Below are 12469 nucleotides of genomic sequence, written 5' to 3'. Positions count from 1 at the left end.
TGGAGAGGAATGATGAGGTTGAAAAAAAGGACTGGAGATATATAGATATAGATACATCAGTTAGAAGAAAATTGACACCTTAATATATAGTTATCTATCTATCTATATATGTATATAATGTCAGTTTTCTTCAAATTGATCTATAGATTCAAAGCTATTGCAATTAAAATCCCAGATGGCTATTTTAAAGAAATTAACAAGCTGGTTCTAACGGACCTAGAATAACCAAAACAAATCTGAAGAACAAAATTGAATGGCTAAAGCTACCTGATTTCAAAAATTATTACAAAGCTCTAGTAGTCAAGACAGTGTGGTATTATCATAAAGACAGACAAAATAGATCACTGGAACAGAATAGAGTTCAGAGATGAATTCACACGTGTATGGACAAGTAGTTTCTGACAAGGGCTCAAAGGCAACACAGTGGAGAAATGATAGCCTTTTCAACAAACTATTCTGGGAAAATTAATTAACTAGATATAAATAAATTTGAGTCCATAGTTCATACCATATACAAAAATTAAATAAAGATGGGACTTCCCTGGTGGCTCAGTGGTTCAGAATCTGCCTGCCATTGCAGGGGACATGGGTTTGATCCCTGGTCTGGGAAGATCTCACGTGCCGCGGAGCAACTAAGCCCGTGCACCACAACTACTGAGCCTGCACTTTAGAGCCCGTGAGACACAACTAATGAGCCCACGTGCCACAACTACAGAAGCCCGTGCTCCTAGAGCCTGTGCTCCACAACAAGAGAAGCCACTGCAATGAGAAGCACGTGCACCACAACGAAGAGTAGCCCCCGCTTGCCACAACTAGAGAAAGCCCGCACGCAGCAATGAAGACCCAATGCAGGCAAAAATAAATAAATAAAATTAAATTTAAAATAAAATTAAAAAAATTAAATATAAATGGATCATAGACCTAAATGTAAAACCTAAACCAATAAAACTTGTAGAAGAAAATATAGGATAAAATCTTTGCCACCTGGGGTTAGGGGAAAGGATTTCATAGGTATAATGCCAAAAGCACTGTACATAAGAAAAACAAGCTGAACAACATTAAAAACTTCTACTCTTTAAAAGACAGTGGTAAGAGAATGAAAAGAGAAGCAAAAAGTGGGAGGAAATTTTTGCAAAGCACATATCTGATAAAGGACTTGTATCCTGAATACGTAAAGAACTCTCAAAATTCAACACTAACAACCCAATTTTTTAAACAGGCAAAAGAGTTAAACAGACACTTCATCAAAGAAGATATTCAGATGGCAAATAAGCACATGAAAAGATGCCCAGTAACATTAGTCATCAGGGAAATAAAAATTAAAACCACCATCAGATACTACTACACACCAACTGGAATGGTTCAAGTTAAAAAGACTGGCCAGGGCTTCCCTGGTAGTGCAGTGGTTGAGAATCTGCCTGCTAATGCAGGCGACACGGGTTTGAGCCCTGGTCTGGGAAGATCCCACATGCCGCAGAGCAACTAGGCCCGTAAGCCACAACTACTGAGCCTGCGTGTCTGGAGCCTGTGCTCCACAACAAGAGAGGCCGCGATAGTGAGAGGCCCGCGTACCGCGATGAGGAGTGGCCCCCGCTTTCCACAACTAGAGAAAGCCCTCACACAGAAATGAAGACCCAACACAGCCAAAAATTAAGAAAAAAAAGACTGGCCATACCAAGTTTGGCAAGAATGTGGAGGAACTAGAGCTCTCACACACTCCTGGTGGGAATGCAAAATGGTGCAACAACTTTGACAGTTTGCCAGCTTCTTAAAAAGTTCAAGATACACCCACCATAAAATCCAGTTATTATACTCCTAGATATTTACCTAAAAGAAAAGGAAATACATGTCCATATAATGGCTTATACACGAATGTTCATAGGCGTTTATTTGTAGTAGCCAAAAAATAGAAACTCAGATGTTCATCATAAACAAATGTGTTCATCAATACAATAAAATACTGCCCAGCAATAAAAATGAACAAACTGTTGCAACAACATGGATGAATCTCAAAATAAATATGCTGAGTGAAATAAGCCAGACAAAAAGAGTATACATTGCATATTCCATTTATATAAAACTTTAGAAATGTAAACTAATGTGTAGTGATAGAAACTAGATCAGTAGTTGCTTGTGGATAGAGATCTGAGATGGGCAGGTAGGAAGGATCACTATCCCTCCTATACACCTCCTTCAGGGGTGCATACATATGTCAAAAATTTACACTTTAAATATATACAGTTTATTGTATGACAATTATACCTCAATAAACCTTTTTTTAAAAAAAAACTTTAATGTACTGAAAGATTTAAAAAAACAAAGAAAGAAAAACACTACCTTAGTCCCAGTCCTTCCTTGTGTATGCAGGCTCAGTTTTTAAGAACTGTGGACAACTCAGGTTGAATTAAGTTTTGTTAAGGCTGGATCTTGACTTCTATAGACTTCTTTCCAAAATCTTCCAAAACAGATGGCTTTATTCCCCAGCCACTAGAACAAAGTACCCTTGGGCTCAGACAGGAAGAAACTTGGTGTCTTCTACCTCTTATAACTAAGAGCTGAAGGTTTATTTCAAGGATTCTGTGTCAGAGAATTTCTGTGCATTTGCTGAAGATACCTCCTTCTTGTTATTCTCATTCCTCTATTCATTCAATGCATGTTAACTGAGCATCTAGTATGTGCTGGGCTTCTAATTGGCCAAATGAGGACACAGGTGTGAACAAGACAGGCAAAATCAGGGTCACGTTATGCATTTTGTGGGCCCTAGGCACTTTTGCCTTTTTGAGTTCTTTCTTCCATTAAAAAAATTAATTTATATTTTATGACTCTCTTGGTGTAAAGACAAATATAGTCTAGACTGAATTAATTATCATATATCCATTATTCTTATATTCATTTTTTTCAAATAATTTGAAATTTAAATTAAGATATTTTTGTGGACCCCTAAAATATCACAGACAGTAGGCCTCCTGTGCCACTGGGTAACAGTCCCAGCTCTCATCAAGTCTGCTGCTAGAAGAGGTAATCTTTGAACAGATGCTCACACTAATAGCTAAGTAGGTGCTCTAGGCAAAGGGCAAAGCAAACATAAGAGGGAGGAGCACAGTGTCTAAGAGGAACTAAAAGAAGGCCAGTGCCTGCAGCCTAATAATCCACAGGGAGCCCCATGAGACTGGAGGTGTAAGCTGAAGTTGAGTCATGTAGGATTTTGGCCTCGTGTTTTAGGAATAGTAAGAAGCCATTGAAATGCATCAAAGCATACAGTTAACAGAGTGAACAGGCAACCCATGGAATGGGAGAAAATATTTGCAAATTAGATATCTGATAAGAGAGTAATATCCAGGATATACAAAGAACTCCTACAACTCAAAAAATGGGCAAAGGATTGAATAGACATTTCTCCACAGAAGATATACAAATGGCCAGTAAGTATGTAAAAAGATACAGAATATCTCTAATTAGTAGAGAATGCAAATCAAAACCACAACGAGATACCACTTCTCACCCATTAGGTTGACTACTATAAAAAAAATAATAATAAGTGTTGGTGAGGATGTGGAGAAATTGGGACCTTTGTGCACCGCTGGTGGGAATGTAAAAAGGCATAGCTGCTATGTTAAAACAGTATGACAGTTCCTCAACAATTAAAAACAGAACTACCATATGATACAGCAATTCCAATTCTGGGTAAATGCCCAAAAGAATTGAAAGCAGCATCTCAGGGAGATATTTGTACACTCATGTTTATAGCAGCATTATTCACAATAGCCAAAAGATGGAGGCAACCCAAGTGTCCATCAGATGAATGGTTTAAAAAAATGTGGTGTATATACACAATGGAATATTTTTCAGCCTCAAAAAGGAAGGAAATTCTGACACATGCTATGACATGGATGAAACTTGAGGGCATTATGCTAAGTGAAATAAGCTATTCACAAAGATAAATAAAGATAAAAAAGATAAATATTGTTTAATTCCACTTATATGAGGTACATAGAGTAGTCAAACTTACAGAGACAGTAGAATGGTGGTTTCTAGGAGCTAAGGAGAAGGAAATTGTTTAATGATACAGAGTTTCAGTTTTGCAAGCTGAACAAGTTCTGGAGATTGCATAACAATGTGAATAGACTTAACACTACTAAATTGTATACTTAGAAATCGTTAAGATGGTAAATTTTGTGTAACATGTTATATATGATATAATTAAGATTTTTTTGAAAGATAGCTCTGACGTTTGTGGAAAGGATAAACAGGAAGTGTGCAAGAGTGAGTCCAGGGAAATCTCCTGGAGGATGTTGCAGAAGTGCAGGCGAAAGATGAGGGTGATTTGACTAGACCTGACTAGAGATGAGGTGGGTAGGGAAGGAGAGGAGATAGAGAGAAATGGGTGGATTGGAGCAATACTTAGGAGTCCAAATCCATAGTACTTGGTAAGTGATGAAATGTGGAAGTTAAGGAAGAGAAAAATATAAATGGTAAGTGACCAATTTTGACATGAATAACTGAGTGGCTGGTGGTGCCATTTACTAAGCTGGTCGGGACATTAGAGAAGGAGCATCTGGGGAGAGAGGAGGTTGGGTTGGGGAACAGGATGAAATTCCATTTTGAGATGCCTGAGAGATCCAAGTGTGAAGGTTGGATTGGCAGTTGACAGTATAGACCTAGAGCTAATAAGAGTCTTTCAAGTGGAAGATGCATGAAAGCGTAGACTTTCAGTCTATGCTTGAGTAATAGGTGTGGTAGGTGTGAATGAGAAGCTGGAGAAGCTGATTGGAGAAGAGAAAGCCTAGAAACAAGCTCTGAGTCATTCCTGGCAAACTGACGTCAAGAATAGAAAAGTCAGCGTTACTGTTTCATTTTATAAATGAGGAAAAGGAGAGATTAAGCATCTTGCCCAAGATCACACAAGTCAGTAAGGGGAAGGGCTAGAATTTGGACCTGAAATCCACCCTCAGCCACTATCTTCCTCCCACCAAAAAACACAAAAAACAAAAAGACAAGGCAGGACAGGGCTCAGGGAACTGCAGCCTGAGCTGGCCCTGGACGCCTCTCCTGGCTCCTCACCACCAGCTGCCTCCTAGGGAAAGTCCCCTGCACCAACTGAGACTCAGTTTCTTCACTGGCAAAATGGAGAAGATGTGACCTCCCTTTCTTAGCACACAGGGTTGTGGCGAGGACCAGGTGGATCACAGATACAGACGACTGTCAACTGTGAAATATTGTTTGATGGGGCTACAGTCTCTGTGCACTGGTCTTCAAATGAGGGAAGATCCTCCGCATGACTAGCCTGCGATAATCTTAAAGGCAGAGGTCATTATCTTCCCATGAATCTAGACCAGCCACCCCATTAATCAATTCCACCTCAGACCTGCCTCCTCATGTTTACCTTTCTCTGGGAACCATCAGCCTGGTTTGCAGTCCCTGCCAGACCTGTTATTCCCTGCGCTGGGGCCATCTGATCCCCTCCTGCAGACCCACTGCCATCAACCCCCCCACACCTTGGGGCTGGCCCTGATCAAGTGCCCAGGGCAGGAAATTGAACCTTCTCCTCTTCCAGCTGCCTCGTTTGGGGCAGGTCCCTGCCTCAGTGCCAGGACTGGACTCTGGGCAGAGGCAGGAGCCTCCAATGTGATGGCGATGCCCAGTCTGGACTCCTGAGAATCACCTGGGCCTGAGAATTGCTGGCCACTGGCCCTTGTCCACTGCCTTACTCATGGCCTGAGGCCGACTGCATGCTTGGACGACCCCCCTTTCTTAGAATCACAAATCTATTGGCTTCTTTGTGTGGTTCTCCAGGCCTACCCATCCTCCCAGTAGCCTGAGCTGGGCCCTCACCCTTTACCCAACACCCCCATCCACCAGTACCTGCCCCTCTGTGGCATTTTCTCCCTGAACTCTTCACTCTCAAATGTACATATTTCCCAAGATTTCACCCTGAAGTAGATTCCCTTTTCTGGATATACTGTCCTTTGACAATCTGATCCACTCCCAGGGTTACAACGAGTACCCCCAAGAGGAAGAGGCCCACAGATATATAGGTCATTTCGAAATGAGAATGACCAGGGCCCAAGGCTAATTGATGGGAGAGAGAAGGGTGGGAGTCAAGAGGGAAGCTGAATCCCATGAAGGCTGGCCCCTCCCCAAGGCTTTGGAAGGAAAGGCCCAGGCACGGTTAGTCTCTGAATCCTCCCAGGTCTGGAGCACTGCTAGGCACAGACGGGTGCAGAGTTTTTGCTGGATGGATGGATGGATGAATGAACAAATTGGTTCTCCCCTCTCTGGGTCCTAGTGTGTCTTCTCAGGCTGTCAGTCCTCTCTCCTGATTCGGGGCAAACACAGGGTCAAGGGAGGAAGTGACTAGTCAAACAAGTCCAGAGAGGAAACATCAGTTCCTGTGAGATCTGCCCAGGAGCAGATCTCACTTGTCCCTTCAGGAGGCCGGGAGAGGACAGAATGGGCATCCAGACTTTGAAAGAGCACCCCAGCTCCTACTGTCTCCCTAAGAGAGCTTGGGCCCCGCCAGCTTTTGTTTTCTACTCAGCCACACTCTTGCCTGAGTTCATGGGCAGGCACTGTGTTAAACAAGCCCTGAACTGTTTTATCTTGCTTAATCCTCCCAAAGACCTTCTGAGGCAGGTACGATTATCAATGTTTTCTCCACTTTACCGATGAGGAAATAGAGGCAGGAGGTTAAGTAACTTGAGCAGGATCCCACAGTTCATAAAAGTAACAGAACTGGGATTTTTTTTCTTTTTACTGAAATGGTGCTGTTTCATCTTTAAAATATCAGCAATTTGCCCACATGCTCAGCTTGGCTGAAATGTGTTATTTTCAAACCTAGCAATGAGCTACCGTAGGGTAGAGGTGGAAGAGCCTCCGAGATGAGTTAGTCCAGGCCAGAGCTGGGAGACAGGGGGAGAAAAGCTAAGCATACAGGCTGCAAATCTTCCCTCTGCTTCTAAAATAAAACAGAACAAAAGATTAGAAAGTCTCTGGATTTGGAGAGTTCAGCATCTCCCTCCTCACTCCCTGCGATTTTATTATTCAGGATAGAGAGAAGGGCCTACTTCCTGGAACAGAGAGAAGCTAAGATCCCTCTGCTGGTGGATATGATCTTGAAAGTGGGTAAAGGCGGGGAGTGTCCTGGTCCCTCCCTCCAGCTGCCGGCCTTTCCCTCCAGCCCTCCAGGTGCTGTGAGGCTGAGGACTGCAGATCCAGGGCCCTGAAGACTTCCCAGGACTGGCTCCCTGGGAAGACAGCCCTGTCCTTCAACAAACCCTCACCTCCCATATGCATCTTCTGGTGACTTCATTTTTCACTCTTGGCTAAAAATGGGCCTCTGATGATTTATTCTATCCTGGGTGTTGACAAGCTCATGAAGTTGTGCGGGGCCAATGCCAGGCACTTACAGTAATAAAGCATGACTCACCACTCCAAGGTCAGTGGGGCTGGGAGGCAGGGGAACCAGCTGACAGTACTTGCATTTCATCACCAGGCCTTCTGCCCGCTTCTCTGAGGGCTCTACGCTCCTGGAGATGAAAGGGCCACCCCAGAGCCCTGGGACAGAGACAGGACAGGCAGCCCCCAGGTCTGTCACATCTCAAGGCTGCTTCTCTGTTTTGTTTCCCACTCCCAGTGCCAAATGCTAAACTGCCTTTCAGAGAGAGCTCTGAAAGGGAGATATAACCCAGCCCTGCTTGAATCCACCCAATCATGTGTTCACAAAACATTAGCACTGGAAGAAAAAAAAAAGTTAGAAAAAACTCTTACAAATCATTTAATTCAGTCTTCTTATTTTATGGGAAATAATTTGAGGCCCATAGAGATCAAGCAACTTGACCAACGTCACAAAGTGAGTTAGAGGTGAAGTTGGGACTAGAACCTGGGTCTTTTGTCTCACAGCCCTGTGCTCTGTCTATTGACTGCAATATTCGGAGAATTAAACCTGAGCTCATGGGAGTTCCCTGGTGGTCCAGTGGTAAAGAATCCGCCTTCCAATGCAGGGGACACGGGTTCGATCCCTGGTTGGGGAACTAAGATCCCACACGCCACGGGGCAACTAAGCCCGTGCACCACATCTACTGAGCTGGTGCGCCTCAACTAGAGAAGAGGAAACCCACGCACCACAACAAGCACCGCAATGAAGATCCTGCGTGCCCGATGCAGCCAAATAAATAAATTAAAAAACAAAAACAAAACTCTGAGCTCATCAATGAGTGGAGGCTGACTCCTTTCTCCATGAACAGGAGCAAGAAGCACTAACCTTTAAAGGACAGACTGCTGGAATTTCAGCTTTGCCCTTCATTACCCTTAGATGGGCTCTCTGTTTGGCAGACAGCCTTTTCCTAGTTTGTGGGGATCCCTGGAGTCCTGGGGGCTCTCCCAGGGATGATGTATTACCCACAGGAAGGTGAAAACTGAGGGTGATCTGCACACTATTTCTTGGCTTAGTCAAGAGCAAGTCACCCTTCTAAGCATTTATTGCATTCTGTCTGGCTGCTAAATGACCCCACTTCTCTTTTTCTCTCTGTTGACCTCCTGGGTAAACAGTTTGTTACCTCAGGGGAGATTAGAATTCATGGAGACAGTAAATCAAAAGGGGCCACGAAGTTCCTCCAGTCTGAACCTGCTGCACTCAGTCCAGGAAGCCCCTTCACCACCACCCAGAGGGACACCACCTGGGCTGGAACACTTCTCAGGGTGAGCAGTTCTTCCTCCCTCACTCATGGCCCCTCGGCTGCTGGACAGACCCAAGCAATAGAGATAACTGGCTAGATCTTCCTGGCGTCAGCCACTCTGTGATGCCAGGTTTGCCTTTCAGGCTGATGCAGAACAATTGTTTTCCCTTCTCTACATGACAGCTATGTCTTTGCTCATGACTTACAGGTACAGGCCACACCAAACAGAACCAGTCTTGATCCTCCAAAGACTGAGCATCCGTTTGGTGAGCTAGGCAGGACTCTTTTTTTTTTTTTCCCCAATATTTAGTGATTTATTTATTATTATTTTTTAACATCCTTATTAGAGTATAATTGCTTTACAATTGTGTGTTAGTTTCTGCTGTATAACAAAGTGAATCAGCTATATGTATACATATATCACCATATCTCCTCCCTCTTGCGTCTCCTTCCCACCCTCCCTATCCCACCCCTCTAGGTGGTCACAAAGCACCGAGCTGATCTCCCTGTGCTATGCGGCTGCTTCCCACTAGCTATTTTACATTTGGTAGTATATATGTCCATGCCAGTCTCTCACTTCATTCCAGCTTACCCTTCCCCCTCCCCGTGTCCTCAAGTCCATTCTCTATGTCTGCGTCTTTATTCCTGTCCTGCCCCTAGGTTCTTCAGGACCTTTTTTTTTTTTAGATTCCACATATATATGTTAGCATATGGTATTTGTTTTTCTCTTTCTGACTTACTTCACTCTGTATGACAGACTGTAGGTCCATCCACCTCACTACAAATAACTCAATTTCATTTCTTTTTATGGCGAGTAATATTCCATTGTGTATATGTGCCACATCTTCTTTATCCATTCATCTGTCAATGGACACTTAGGTTGCTGCCATGTCCTGGCTATTGTAAGTAGAGCTTCAATGAACATTGTGGTACATGACTTTTTTTGAATTATGGTTTTCTCAGGGTATATGCCCAGTAGTGGGATTGCTGAGTCATATGGTAGTTCTATTTTTAGATTTTTAAACTATTTTAGATTTTTAGATTCTATTTTAGATTTTTAGAACCTCCATACTGTTCTCCATAGTGGCTGTATCAAGTTACATTCCCACCAACAGTGCAAGAGGGTTGCCTTTTCTCCACACCCTCTCCAGCATTTATTGTTTGTAGATATTTTGATGATGGCCATTCTGACTGGTGTGAGGTGATACCTCATTGTAGTTTTGATTCGCATTTGTCTAATAATTAGTGATGTTGAGCATCCTTTCATGTGTTTGTTGGCAATCTGTATATCTTCTTCGGAGAAATGTCAATTTAGGTCTTCTGCCCATTTTTGGATTGGGCTGTTTTTTTGATATTGAGCTGCATGAGCTGCCTGTAAATTCTGGAGATTAATCCTTTGTCAGTTGCTTCATTTGCAAATATTTTCTCCCATTCTGAGGGTTGTCTTTTCGTCTTGTTTATGGTTTCCTTTGCTGTGCAAAAGCTTTTAAGTTTCAGTAGTCCCATTTGTTTGTTTTTGTTTTTATTTGCATCACTGTAGGAGGTGGGTCAAAAAGGTTCTTGCTGTGATTTATAACATAGAGTGTTCTTAAGCAGGACTCTTGTTCAATTATCCTTTCCCATCTGATTTCCATGAGTTTAAGAAAAAAAAAAAAAAGCTGCCCATCTTCCCTAGAGAAAATAAGAAATAAAGATAATTGCTAGACCTGCCCATTTGCTTCTTGCTAGCAATTCTAGTGAAAGGTCTGACTGGGGAGGAGGTTGAACCTGTCCAAGGTGAGACGCATGGACACCTGTGCTCTGCAATTAGCCTCTTCCTCTTCCTCTCACCATCAAAGTAGCCCCAGACATTCATGAAAAATATTATTGTTCTTCTAAATTCCTCATTTGCCTTCTCATCCCTTTGGAAACCACATGTGAATTTCAACCAGTCAAGAAAATCAATTACTTACTATAACCAGGCAGCAAGCATTCCAGGGATATAACAGTCAATGAAACAAAGTTCCTGATCCCATGAAGCTTATGTTCTAGAAGAGAAGACAATAATAAACTAATAAACAATATAGTATAATGTCAGGAACTAGCATGTACTGTGAAGGGAAACAGAGCAATGTAAAGGACAAATGGTGACAGAGCTGCCATTTTGGGTAAGGGGGTAAGGGAAGGCCTGGGAGGTGACATTCGATCAGAGACCACAGTGGAGGAATAATCCCTCCTTGGGAATATCTGGGGAAAGTGTTCTAAGATGAAAGAATTACAAGAAATTCCTGATGGGTGTGCTACTTGGATCAGTTAGAATGTTTCAACTGACTTTTCATAGATGACAGTCATCTTCAAGGCAAATATTGCCAATAGCTGAAAAAATTCAACATGACATTACTTGCTTTTAGAAGTCTTTAGCATTCATAACCTGATTCCCAGTAGGTGGGACCAACGTTATATGAATGAAGTGATCAAACAATCTTACCTTTGTGAAAAGCTCCCTCACGTGGTATCCCTTTTAATAATCACAACAACCCCACAAGGTAGATATTATAATTCACAACAATGTTACAGATGGGGAAACTGAGGCTGCAAGAAATGAAGTATCTTGAATGTGCAGAGCCAAGACCAATAGAATCTGGTGTCCTGACTCTGCTCCTGACCCAGGACATCAGTATGCAGAAGTGCACTGTTTCTAAAGGAAGTTGTCAGGACTTTACTGAAACGTGGTATAAAGTTATAAGAACACCTGAGTTGTAATTTTAACTTCGAATCAGCACAGTATGCGATGTCAAAGATCAGTGTACCAATCAGCTATCCTGCAGGTGGACCTGCCAAGGGGAAAAGAGTTGCCTGAGAGCCCCAGTTATTGCCCTATGGACCCACCTCCCCATTGGTGTCCCCTAGGCTGCTCCCAGCCAATGGCTGAGCACTGCAGTAGGGGTACAGTGCTGGCCCATCCTGCTTGCCACAAGCTGCCACCAACAGGCAACCTCGGAGCTCTGGGGCTCCTGTTGGCCTGGCCGAAATGCACTGCTGTCTGAGGCTTTTTCTACCCAATTCCCTCTGTGCTTTCACAGGCGTCAGACTTGCATTACGGTCTGAAGGCTCTCCCTGCCATTTCCTGCCACCTCCCCTTTCTCCTTCACAGACATTTCTCTCAATAAATCTCCTGCGTATTCTAGCTCATCTTGGCCTCTGCTTCCTAGATGATCCACACCGACATGATTTCTAATCTAAATTGTTTCATTTTATTTCTTTATAGAACAACTAGCCTTTTAGTTTACTATATCTTTGTGTTTCTGGACTTGAAAAACCAAAAAAAAACCTTTTTTTTTCTCAGCTATCAGTGTCAGACTTCTGGGCTCATGAATGGTCCATTTTAATAAAAATGGACAGGGAAATTCTGGAATTTTACTGGTGTTAACTGAGGTGAGGTTTTGGTCTGAGTTTCTGGCCTTTTATCTTAGCAGTTTCCAGTCTGCTTCACAGATTCTTGTCTAGGGCAAATGCTTGCTGCTTCATTCCCAGGCTGTGAATTCCAAGCTTAGAGCTAATCAGAGCTGTCCATGCATGTCTGAAAGTATTTAAGTGGTTCTAGAAGGTTGCTGGGAGTGCTGTAGGAAGATGTAGGGGTCTGAACCTACACTGTTCAACAGAAACATACATAAGCCACATATGTACTCGTCAATTTTCTAGTAGCCACATTGGAAAAGGAAAAAGAAACAGATTTACTTTTTTTTTACTAAAAGATTAACTTAATCTTAATGATATGCTTTAATTAACCCAAGACATCCAAAATATTGTATCAA

At 42.7% G+C, this 12469-nt stretch overlaps 1 long non-coding RNA gene across 3 annotated transcripts in view; it reads right to left on the bottom strand.

Moving 5' to 3' along the window:
• The window catches only part of LOC307181576, a 98966-nt gene that overhangs the window by 22470 nt on the left and 64027 nt on the right, over window positions 1-12469 (bottom strand). For 2 of the 3 annotated variants that reach the window (XR_013826954.1, XR_013826955.1), the window contains exon 5: window positions 10628-10702. This is a non-coding gene — a long non-coding RNA (uncharacterized lncRNA). Of the gene's footprint in view, window positions 1-7207; window positions 7555-10627; window positions 10703-12469 lie in introns of those variants that run through there. The other variant, XR_013826956.1, reaches the window with a different exon arrangement.

The sequence above is a fragment of the Stenella coeruleoalba genome, assembly GCF_951394435.1.
Source record: "Stenella coeruleoalba genome assembly, chromosome: 2".
NCBI lineage: Eukaryota > Metazoa > Chordata > Mammalia > Artiodactyla > Delphinidae > Stenella > Stenella coeruleoalba.
Note: the sequence above shows the minus strand (reverse complement) of the source record. Positions and strands in the feature narration are given on the sequence as shown.